This window comes from Trachypithecus francoisi, unplaced genomic scaffold (assembly GCF_009764315.1).
Source record: "Trachypithecus francoisi isolate TF-2019V2 unplaced genomic scaffold, Tfra_2.0 Lachesis_group3, whole genome shotgun sequence".
NCBI classification, from domain to species: Eukaryota; Metazoa; Chordata; class Mammalia; order Primates; family Cercopithecidae; genus Trachypithecus; species Trachypithecus francoisi.
In genome coordinates this window covers 23,278,372-23,288,867 of record NW_022681468.1, presented here as the reverse complement: position 1 = coordinate 23,288,867, position 10,496 = coordinate 23,278,372, and the positions used below count along the sequence as shown (strand labels likewise).

At 35.1% G+C, this 10,496-nt stretch overlaps 1 pseudogene; it reads left to right on the top strand.

Moving 5' to 3' along the window:
- Positions 1-5,849: 5,849 nt before the first annotated feature.
- LOC117071912 lies at positions 5,850-5,951 on the top strand (annotated as a pseudogene).
- Positions 5,952-10,496: the final 4,545 nt, after the last annotated feature.

Sequence of the window (10,496 nt, the reverse complement as noted above, 5' to 3'; positions counted from 1 at the left end):
TAACCTGAATATTGCTGCCATGTTTCCAAAGACTGTTAAATATCATTCACTGAAATGGTGGCAAGAGGAGAGGTACCTCTTGCTTTTTTCTAGGTGCAGCTGGGTTTTCCAAAAGGATCACTCATATTATCCAGGAGTTCGCTAATTGCACCTGTCAGTTTCCCTTGCATTAACATCATTTAAAATTATTTAGGCTTAAATAATTACATTAAATATATATGTTGCACTATTTCCTACTAAACAAACAAATTGGAGAGGAGGATACTCTTACTTGGATGTGTTTATCCTTTTTAGACCTGGTCTTTGCCATATCTTCGACAATGATTCACAAAGAGAGTTGTCCACTTATTTTTTTCCTGAAATAAACAATTGAGGAACTCAAAATTCTGTTCTCTTCCTCAATCAGATAAGGGAAACCTATCATCCCTGTTATTTATTTGTCAGAAATCTAAATGCTTCTTAGACAAGCACACAAACACCTACATACACAAACAAAACACTTACTTGCTGTTGAATTTGAATTGTATCACATGGTTGTGGAGTTAAGGCAGAAGGCAAGGGAAATTATAATGTACTTTCTGCTCTGTTTATCCAGTTTTTCAAAATAATGAAGTTTTCATCTGTATCTAGGAGAGAGCTTGTTTTAAAAATTGCATAACGTACAATGATTATTTCTTAGGGGAATTGGAGACCTTAAAGGTAAGACAATACTATTGAACTGGCTTTTCCTCAAGGAGTATTCTATAGAACTGGATAATAATGTTGCACAAACTATGGATCTGAAACACATATGCTTTCATCATCACCATCTGTACTGAATTTATAACTGAGAGAAGAGGGTGTGTTAGAAAATTTAGATTAACAATATATTTGCCTTTTTATATACTAGCACTTTAAGTACAATTGTTTAAAAAGCTACTTTCTCACTAAAATATCACATTAAGTCAATAGTAGCTTTTTATTCTATCCCGATGAAAAAGCTAAAACTCACTGTAGGTGCAGTGAGGCTTAGTGAGGCTGTCAAAAATAGGATGGTTCAATTTTGTCGTCAGAGGACATGAGACAACACTGTGTCATAGGTTTAATAGATCACAAAAGTTATATACTATGTAATAAAAAATCCCAGAACAACTGCCAAGGTAAATTGTTGTGAAACAAATGATGATAACAATATGACATTATTCTTTAGTGTGCATGCACTCGTTAATAACACACAGAAGGGTCATTCAGGGATAATCTTGAAACTTTGGCAGCTTCCTGCTGGGATGAGAGAGGCAGATTTCACGGCCAGAAAAGCCAATGTGAGGGTTCATTTTATGTTTCAATTTGACTGGGCCATCAGGTGCCAAAACTTGGTCAAATATCATTCTGGATGTTTCTGTAAGAGTGTTTCTAAATGAGATTATGTTATTTAAGTTGGTAGACTGGGTGAAGCATGTTGCCCTCTCTAAGGTGGGTGGGCCTCCCCTAATCAGTTGAAGGCCTGAATGGAATGCAAAGGCTTTCCCTCCTCAAGTAAGACATACTCTCCGTGAGTGACTGACTTTCTACGGGGACATTGGCTTTTTCCTGCCTTCTAACTCAAATGGAATCATTGACTCTTCCTGGGCCCTGAACATGCTGGCCTTCAGGCTAAAACTATAAATTGACTCTCCTGGGTCTCCAGCTCCCTGACTCACCCATTTGAAACCCGTCAATCTCCATAATCACATGAACTAAATTCTTATTATAAGTCTCTTATTTTTAGTTTTCATATTTAAAACGTTTTCTGAGACAGGGTCTTACTTTATTATCCAGGCTGGAATGCAGTGGTGTGATCATGAATCGCTGCAGCCTCAACCCAAGTGATCCTCCCACCTCAGTCATAAAAGTAGATGGATCTACAGGCACACACCATCACACCTGGCTAATTTTTGTATTTTTTTGTAGAGACAGGGTTTTGCCATGTTGCCCAAGCTGGCTTTGAACTCCTGAGTTCAGGCATTACTCCCGCCTCGGCCTCCCAGTGTGTTGGGATTATAGACATGAGTCACTGTGCCCAGTTTGTAAATCATCTTTCTTTCTCTCTCTCTCTCTCTCTCTCTCCTTCTCTCTCTCTTTATACATGTATGTGTATGTGTGTGTGTGCATATACCTTTTTGTTTTTGCTTATCTTATTCATTTGTGCTTTATAAAATGAAGTATATTTTATATACAATTTATATAAATTTATATTTTATAAAAAATAAACTATATTTTATTAAGCCTAACTTTGTTTATAAAATATGCTTTGTTTTGTTTCTTTAGAGAATATTAATATAGCCAAAATACTGTTTTTTTTAAAACCATTGTCTTCTATGAAATAAATTAAATGCCACATAGATCTTCACTTTTTTTGTCCTATGACACTGTGACACTGGGATTAACTGAAAAAAAAAGGATAATGTAATAATGCAAATGCACATTTCTATGATTTATTGTATATAGGTAGTATGAGCATGTGTCTCTGGCAATCTCCCCTAATTACCTTTCTCCTTTGTACTGATCTGTTATCAGAAATAGAAGAGCTGTGGCCTGTGATCACAGAACCTTAAAGAAATACCTTCCAAGTTTTGATTCAATATCTAATTTTCTATATGGTTAATATAAAAATGGCCCAATGGAAGATATGTCTTGGTTCACCAATATTCTCCACTATGTTACTCATTTTTCAAAGACAAATGTAATAAATATATATTGAATTGTTTAGTAAATAAACGTATGTACACATGAATATTTGATACTTATTATCATCAAAATGCTATTTAACCTAAAGTGTTGCTTTTATTCTTCCATTTGAAAGTAAAATGTGTTTTCTGATTTGTGTGCAGTTTAACCAAAGTCTGAAATTCTTCTTTTTGTGTTTGTTTCATATAGTTTTGCTTTGCTTTAAATATCATGTTATTTTTATGTATAAGTCAATTCTTAGTTTTTTTTAAATGTGCTTGCAAGCATATATTATAATTGCATGCTTAATGATATTGAAAGCATTTTAGTGGTTCTTCTAAGGAACACAGCAATGCATATAGGAAGTGGAGCTGAGTTCAGTTGAACAAATACTTATATGATGCTTTCTTGGCATCTTTCACTTTGCTAGGGATTATAAAATCCAGGACTCCTACTTGGAGTAGGCAAGAGCGCAATGAAGGAGTCACACACAGTCTCTGAGAACTTTACTGGAAATGCAGAGGAGGAGGATCACCTAAAACAGAGCACTGGGGAAGAAGTAGAAAAGAAATGGATTCAGTCTTGAAGAAGGAACTGTGTATTAGCCAAATGAAGAATAGGAGTAGATGACTCTTGTTGGCAGGAGAAGCACCACAGATAGGGAAGACTCAAGCCATAGGAGTTAGTTACATATAAAAAGTAATTTAGTATTGGCGTACTATAAGGAGAGGTAAAGGAAGCAATAGAGTGAATATGGAATGATGAGGGTTTTTTTTTTAGCTGTTCATGTAATATGAACTAGCCATAATTCACAAAGAAGAAATGGAATGAAACGAAAGGGTAATGCAGGCAGGTATTGAATAAAGACAAACTGACCTTTAAAAAACATTTATTAAGACATTATTGAATATCATAAATGGTACAGGCTTATATTTTACTATTTGATAAACTTTTACACATGAATCACCTGTGAAACCATCACTGCACTCAAGAAAATGAGTGTATCCCTCTGCCAAAACTTTCCATGTTTCCTTACTTAATCCCTTCTACATTAATCCCTTTTCATGCTTCTGATAATGACATACCTGAGACTGGGAGACTGGGAAGAAAAAGAGGTTTAGTGGACTTATAGTTCCACACGTCAGGGGAGGCCTCACAATCATGGCGCAAGTCAAGGAGGAGCAAGTCACATCTTACATGGATGGCAGCAGGTAGAGCGAGAGTTTGTGCAGGGGAACTCCTCTATACAAAACCATCAGATCTCGTGAGACTTATTCCCTATCATGAGAAGAGCATGAGAAAGACCCACCCCCACCAGTATTCAGTTAAATCCCACTGGGTCCCTTTTGAAATACGTGGGAATTGTGGGAGTTACAATTCCAGATGAGATTTGGGTGGGGACACAGCCAAGCCATATCACCTTCATTCCAGCTCTTCCTACAACCACTCCCTCATTCCCAGGAACCACTGATCTGCTTTCTGCCACTGCAGATTCATTGCATCTTTTTCAGTTTCAAATACATTGAATTATACAGTATACACAATTCCTTTGTAGGATTTCTTTCGTTCAGTATAATTATTACATGCTTGTACCACAATGTGTTTACCCATGTACCTTTTGATGGTTATTTCCTGTTTGAGACTATTAAAATTTAAGCTTCTATGAACATTCATGTACAAGTCTTTGTGTAGATACACACTGTCATTTTACTGGAATGAATGAGATGATAATATTTGTTTACCTATTTAAGAAATTATCTCTTTTAAATTTTTAATTGGACACCACTTTCCCTATTGCACACCGGTCATCACTCCCTCCCCACCACCAACTTTGAGACTTTATACAATTGTTGAGACAAAGGACCCATAGGACCGATGGGTATGAAATATAGTTTATTGCTCATATAGAAAAGGGCAAACATTTACCCCAAGGAAAATAGGGCAGTATCAGTTCATAATGATGCAAGACAGGTGAATTTAAACTTTCTGCATGCTCCAAGGAAGGGAGCAAGCTGACTTTCTTACTGGCTTCCGAAGAGGTGGAGCAAAGGGGAGAAGGAAAGGGTGAAATTTGAAAGCTGTCTTTGATCAAACAAAAAATAGAGTCTTTGACTTGTATACTGCCAAACTCTTTTGCAAAGTGGTTTTAACATTTTATGTTCTAACAGTATAAATATTTCAGTTCCTCCATTTCTTTACCAACATTTGGCATGCTCAGTCTTTGAAACTTTAGACATTCTAATAGGCATATAGTAGTGTCTCTGTGCAGTTTTGGTTGGCATTTCGCTACCAACTAATGATGTTGAACATATTCTCACTGCTCATTTTCCTTTCCTATATCTTACTTAGTTATCTGTTCAAATCATCTGACAATTTGTTATTGAGCTTTTTGTTGTCTTATTTTTGAATATTGGCTGCTTTATATGGACTCTGAATCACATATTCTTTACCACATATGTGGTTTACAAATGTTTTCCCCATATGTAGATTGTCATTTCATTCCATTACCAGTGTAATTCAAAATGCAGAAATCTCTAAATTTAAGAAATTCAATTTATGATTTTTTATACATCATACTATCATGTATAAGAACCCAAGGCCCAAAATAAGTTTTTCTTCTAGAAGTGTTATAGTTATAAACTTTACATATTGATGTGATCATTTTGAGTTCACTTCAAAAAATGATGTGACACCTAGATCAAAGTTTATATTATTTCATATCCACAGCAAATTATTACACCTGTGTTGATCAATTAACCATATATGTGGAGGTCTATTTTTGAACTCTATTCTGTTTCATTGATCTATTTGTTTAAACTGATGCCTCTTGAATACTGTAAGTTAATAAGACTTAAATTCAGAAGTGTAAGTCCATCAAAGTTGTCCTTCATTTTCAAAGTACTTTGAAATGAATTTTAGAGTCAGTTTGTCATTTTTACCAAACAAAAATATTGTGCTACAATTGTAATTAAAATTCTTTTGAATCTATTGATCAATTTAAAGAGAATTTTCAAGTTAACAATATTGAGTCTTCTGGCCCATAAACACAATACAGGTATTTCTCTTCACTTATTTACATCTTCTTAAGTTCTCTCAGCAAATTTTAAAGTTTTCAGTGTAGAGCTCTTGCTCATTCATTGGCAGGTTTATGTCTTAAAATTTCATAGCACTCCCCTTGACAAGCATGGAAGAGGCCATTGGGCCTGACAATATGCACACAGTTAAGGCATTGCCACCTACTTGGTGGCACCTAACCATCGTTTCAGGCCAGGCGTGGTGGCTCAGTCTGTAATCTCAGCAATTTGGGAGGCTGAGGTGGGCAGATCACCTGATGTCAGGAGTTTGAGAGAAGCCTGGCCAACACGGTGAAACCCCGTCTCCACTAAAAATACAAAAAATTAGTCTGGCATGGTGGTGGCATGCCTGTAATCCCAGCTACTCGGGAGGCCGAGGCAGGAGAATCTCTTGAACTTGGGAGGCAGAGATTGCAGTGAGCCAAGATCACCCCACTGCACTCTAGCCTCGGTGACAGTTGAGACTCCATCTAAAAAAAAAAAAATCATAGCCTGATTCAGTTTTACATGGTATTTTTTTTATTTCAGCTTTCAATGATCTGTTGCAAGTATATACGCATAGGTTTGATTTTTTTGTATAATAGTTTGTATTCTGATAAACACAATTATTAGCTTAAGTTGCTTTTCTTAGATTCCACAAAATTTTGTAAATGGGAAAATTAATGACAATGCTGTTTCTTCTTCTGCAAATAGGAATTTATTTTATTTATTTACCTTTTTTTTAAATTTGATGCCTAGAAATAGTAACAGAATGATAGACACAGTGAGAACAAATATTGTATTTTTTTCCAAATTGTAAAGGAAACCATTCAGTCTTTAATCATCAAGTGTGATGTTAATGTAGATTTTTTTATAGCTGCAATTATCAAATTTAGGAAGTTTACTTTGATTTCTAGTTTAATGAGAGGTTTGTGTGTTTATTTTCTTTGTTGGCGTGTATGTATGTCTATCAGAAACGGACACTGGATTTTAACAAATGCTGTTTTGTGCATGTGTGGAAATGATTTCTTTCTGTTTTTACTCTCTTACTGTGCTAAAATGCATTAATTGATTTTCAAATATTAAACTAACCAGTTATTTCTTTTAAAATAATCTCCTTATAAAGTACATGAAGAAGAAAAGAGAAATATTCCCATTAGAATAAGGCAGACCAGTTTAACCCAGTTTTTACTTTCATGTTCAAGATAAAGTAAAATTAACTTGAAATCATAAAGTTAAGAATAGACATAGTTATAATTTGCTACTACATCAAAAGAGTTTCAGTTTCCGGATCCAGATCACTTAATTTATAATCATAGCAAATCAGAAATGGTGGCGATTTTAGGTAGTTTTCTTTGAAGCAAACAGTAAGACTGAGAATAACATTCAGAGGAAACAACAGGTGCTGGAGAGGATGTGGAGAAATAGGAACACTTTTACACTGTTGGTGGGATTGTAAACTAGTTCCACCATTGTGGAAGACAGTGTGACGATTCCTCAAGGATCTAGAACTAGAAATACCATTTGACCCAGCCGTCCCATTACTGGGTATATACCCAAAGGATTATAAGTCATGCTGCTATAAAGACACATGCACACGTATGTTTATTGTGGCACTATTCACAATAGCAAAGACTTGGAACCAACCCAAATGTCCATCAGTGACAGACTGGATTAAGAAAATGTGGCACATATACACCATGGAATACTATGCAGCCATAAAAAAGGATGAGTTTGCATCCTTTGTAGGGACATGGATGCAACTGGAAACCATCATTTTCAGCTAACTATCGCAAGAACAGAAAACCAAACACCGCATGTTCTCACTCATACGTGGGAATTGAACAATGAGAACACTTGGACACAGGAAGGGGAACATCACACACTGGGGCCTGTTGTGGGGTGGGGGGAATGGGGAGGGATAGCATTAGGAGATATACCTAATGTAAATGACAAGTTAATGGGTGCAGCACACCAACATGGCACATGTATGCATATGTAACAAACCTGCACGTTGTACACATGTACCCTAGAACATAAGGTATAATAATAAATAAATAAATAAGTAAATAAATAAATAAAAAGACATTCAGAGATTAATTAGGGAGTGCTTTTAAGGTTAGTACCTGCTGTGGAAGGAAAGAAGGCTTAGTTAGGTAGAGGGAATAGCTGATCCTCCCAAAGCCACAGAAGATATTTCAGAGAGCTATAAAGATGAGGTATCATCCTTCCAAATTGAGCCCATTTGGGTTTAGGTGTCCAGAAATTTAGGCTTCTATATACTCACATCAACTAATTATTAAAAACATGCTGCCCCTGGAAATGCGGGCAGGATCTTGGACTAGTTTCTCCTCTTCAGCTAAGGACAATTCTCAAAGAAAAGCTGAAAACTGCAACTATCATCTCATAACACTACTGACCATGGTAGAATTACATTTTTTCTTCCCAAAGGGGAATTGTGGGCATTTCAACAGTGTTTACTACACTGGCAGACCAGAAGTGACTCCCCCTTCAACTACAGAACACTGTAATTCAATGAACATAAAGCTTGGCAAGATTATGAAATGGACCATGGACTAATATTTTATGATGTCTTAAAACTAAAGTCCAATTTCTTGGAATTGTTATTGATTCATTTTTTTAAAAAGTCAAATGAACTAAATTTTTACTGAAAAATTGTTTTATTAGAAGAATGACAAATATAGCTCATGTTCATTTCAGCAAGGTATTTTATAAAGTAAAACATTACCAAATATTGAATCAGCAGGATTAATCTAGGGTGAATGATAGTCCAGTTGTAAAAAGTCAGAGTTATTTGACTGATTAGACTCAATGCATGTTGACAAATGAATCTTGGCAACCTTGGCATGAAACTTTCTCATGCCAATCCATTTTGCACAGAAACGAAATGAGAAGGTATTCCTAGAATACTTGACAACAGAACCAAAGTCGTAATAATTCCCAACCAACAATGACTTTTGTAGGTAATGAAGATTCCGCAATGTGTGTTAAATAACTAGAATTGTGTTTATTTTGCTTGGAAAACAATGCAAAAACCAATTTGCTTGAAATAAAAATATATATGTGCATGTGTATATACATACATATGTATGTGTGTGTACATATATCTGAGATAAAATATCAGGTATATATCTAAGGAAATCTTTGTAGTATTATATAACAGTCAGCAATTATGTTATAGTCAGCAGGTTAATTATAATAAAATTGCTGGGAAAATTTAGCTTCTATCACAAATACTGTTCCAACTTTAAATGAATATGCAAAGTTTTTCATAGTAATATCCTAAGATATTTAATATTCTAAAATATATTTCAATAGACAAATCAATAATCCTTGAAATTATTTAAATACATTTTTTATTTTTATAGGAAAGACATTGAACTTTTAAGAAAACATCTAGAAACTCATGTTTACAATAAAAAGTATATGAAAAGTATAGACTTAATATGCATTATATGATAACTAAAATGCAAATATTGTATAAACTTCTTTAAGTAAAACTAACAAAGAATATAGTGCTTTGACTTCTCAAAGATTCTTTCTGAGAGCTGCTTCACTTAGTTTCTCAATAAGTATCTCAGAAAATTAAATTATATGTTTTCATTACAACTTTTCAAGAAGATCTGCATCAAAAATATTTAGGACACACACACACACACACGCACACACATTTTCACATTGTAGAGACTACTCATTGATACCAAAATATCTACTCTCCTTTCCTTGTCGGCAGCAGAACATTGATCAGAGCTGGTATATTTCTCTTAAAGTGAAACATGACACTCATCAGGTGTCCTTCTAGCTAAAATATTTAGTAGATATGATCTAGGAAATTTCTTTGAGTTTTCCATGTTAATAAGACATACCTTTCTTCTGGTGCGTCCATCTTGTTGCCAGGAATGCAGATTTGACAGCTGGATACGCAGGAGAATATTCTGGGGCCAGGAGGCTATGGTTCTGATGAATGTGCATTGATCACAGTATTCCTGTACCAGCAACTTCTGGAATTCATTTACTAGAAAGAAAAATACATTTTATGTTAGTCATTTTTACTTTCTTTTGATGATTAGTTTCTATAAAGGTGGCTAAATTATGATAAAGAATAAATATAAATTCTGACTTCTACATTAAATCATCACATACTTTAAAATCCACAAAAAATTAAATAAGAAGCCTAGAGTTTTAGTTGATTAAAACATCTCTATGAGTTAATAACAAAACAAGCATGCTCTCTCAGCGTATTTGAATAGAAGTTCATTGATGGGCACAGCGTACATGTATGCTTCCTTCCCACCACTGCTTACCCTGGAGGTTCGCTTTTCAAATTTGTTTCCTGGGCTTTATTTCTTAATTTAATTTTTCCTTGGTTTTGAATGGAGGCCCTGAAAGTAGTGCAGCTTTCTGACTATAACACGTCATGAGAGTCAGGCAAGTTCAAGTCTATCCAAATGATACTTTGAAACTCCATAGCCAAAAGAATCCTTGCAATCTCTTTCTCTAGTTGAATATCTGGGAAAATATACACCCTAAGGACTACTGTGAACCATACCAGGGGTGTAGCTTTCTCCAGAATTCTGGGATATGAGGATGAAGTTCGTCTAGGCATAGAAGTACAGGCCAAAGAAAGAGTGCTGGTGGTGCCCCATTCCTGCTCCCACAACCCCTTCATCTTGGCACCTCTGCCCTGCCTGGGTTTGTGTGAGTAAATGTACTTTCATTTTTTAACATTTTCTTTTT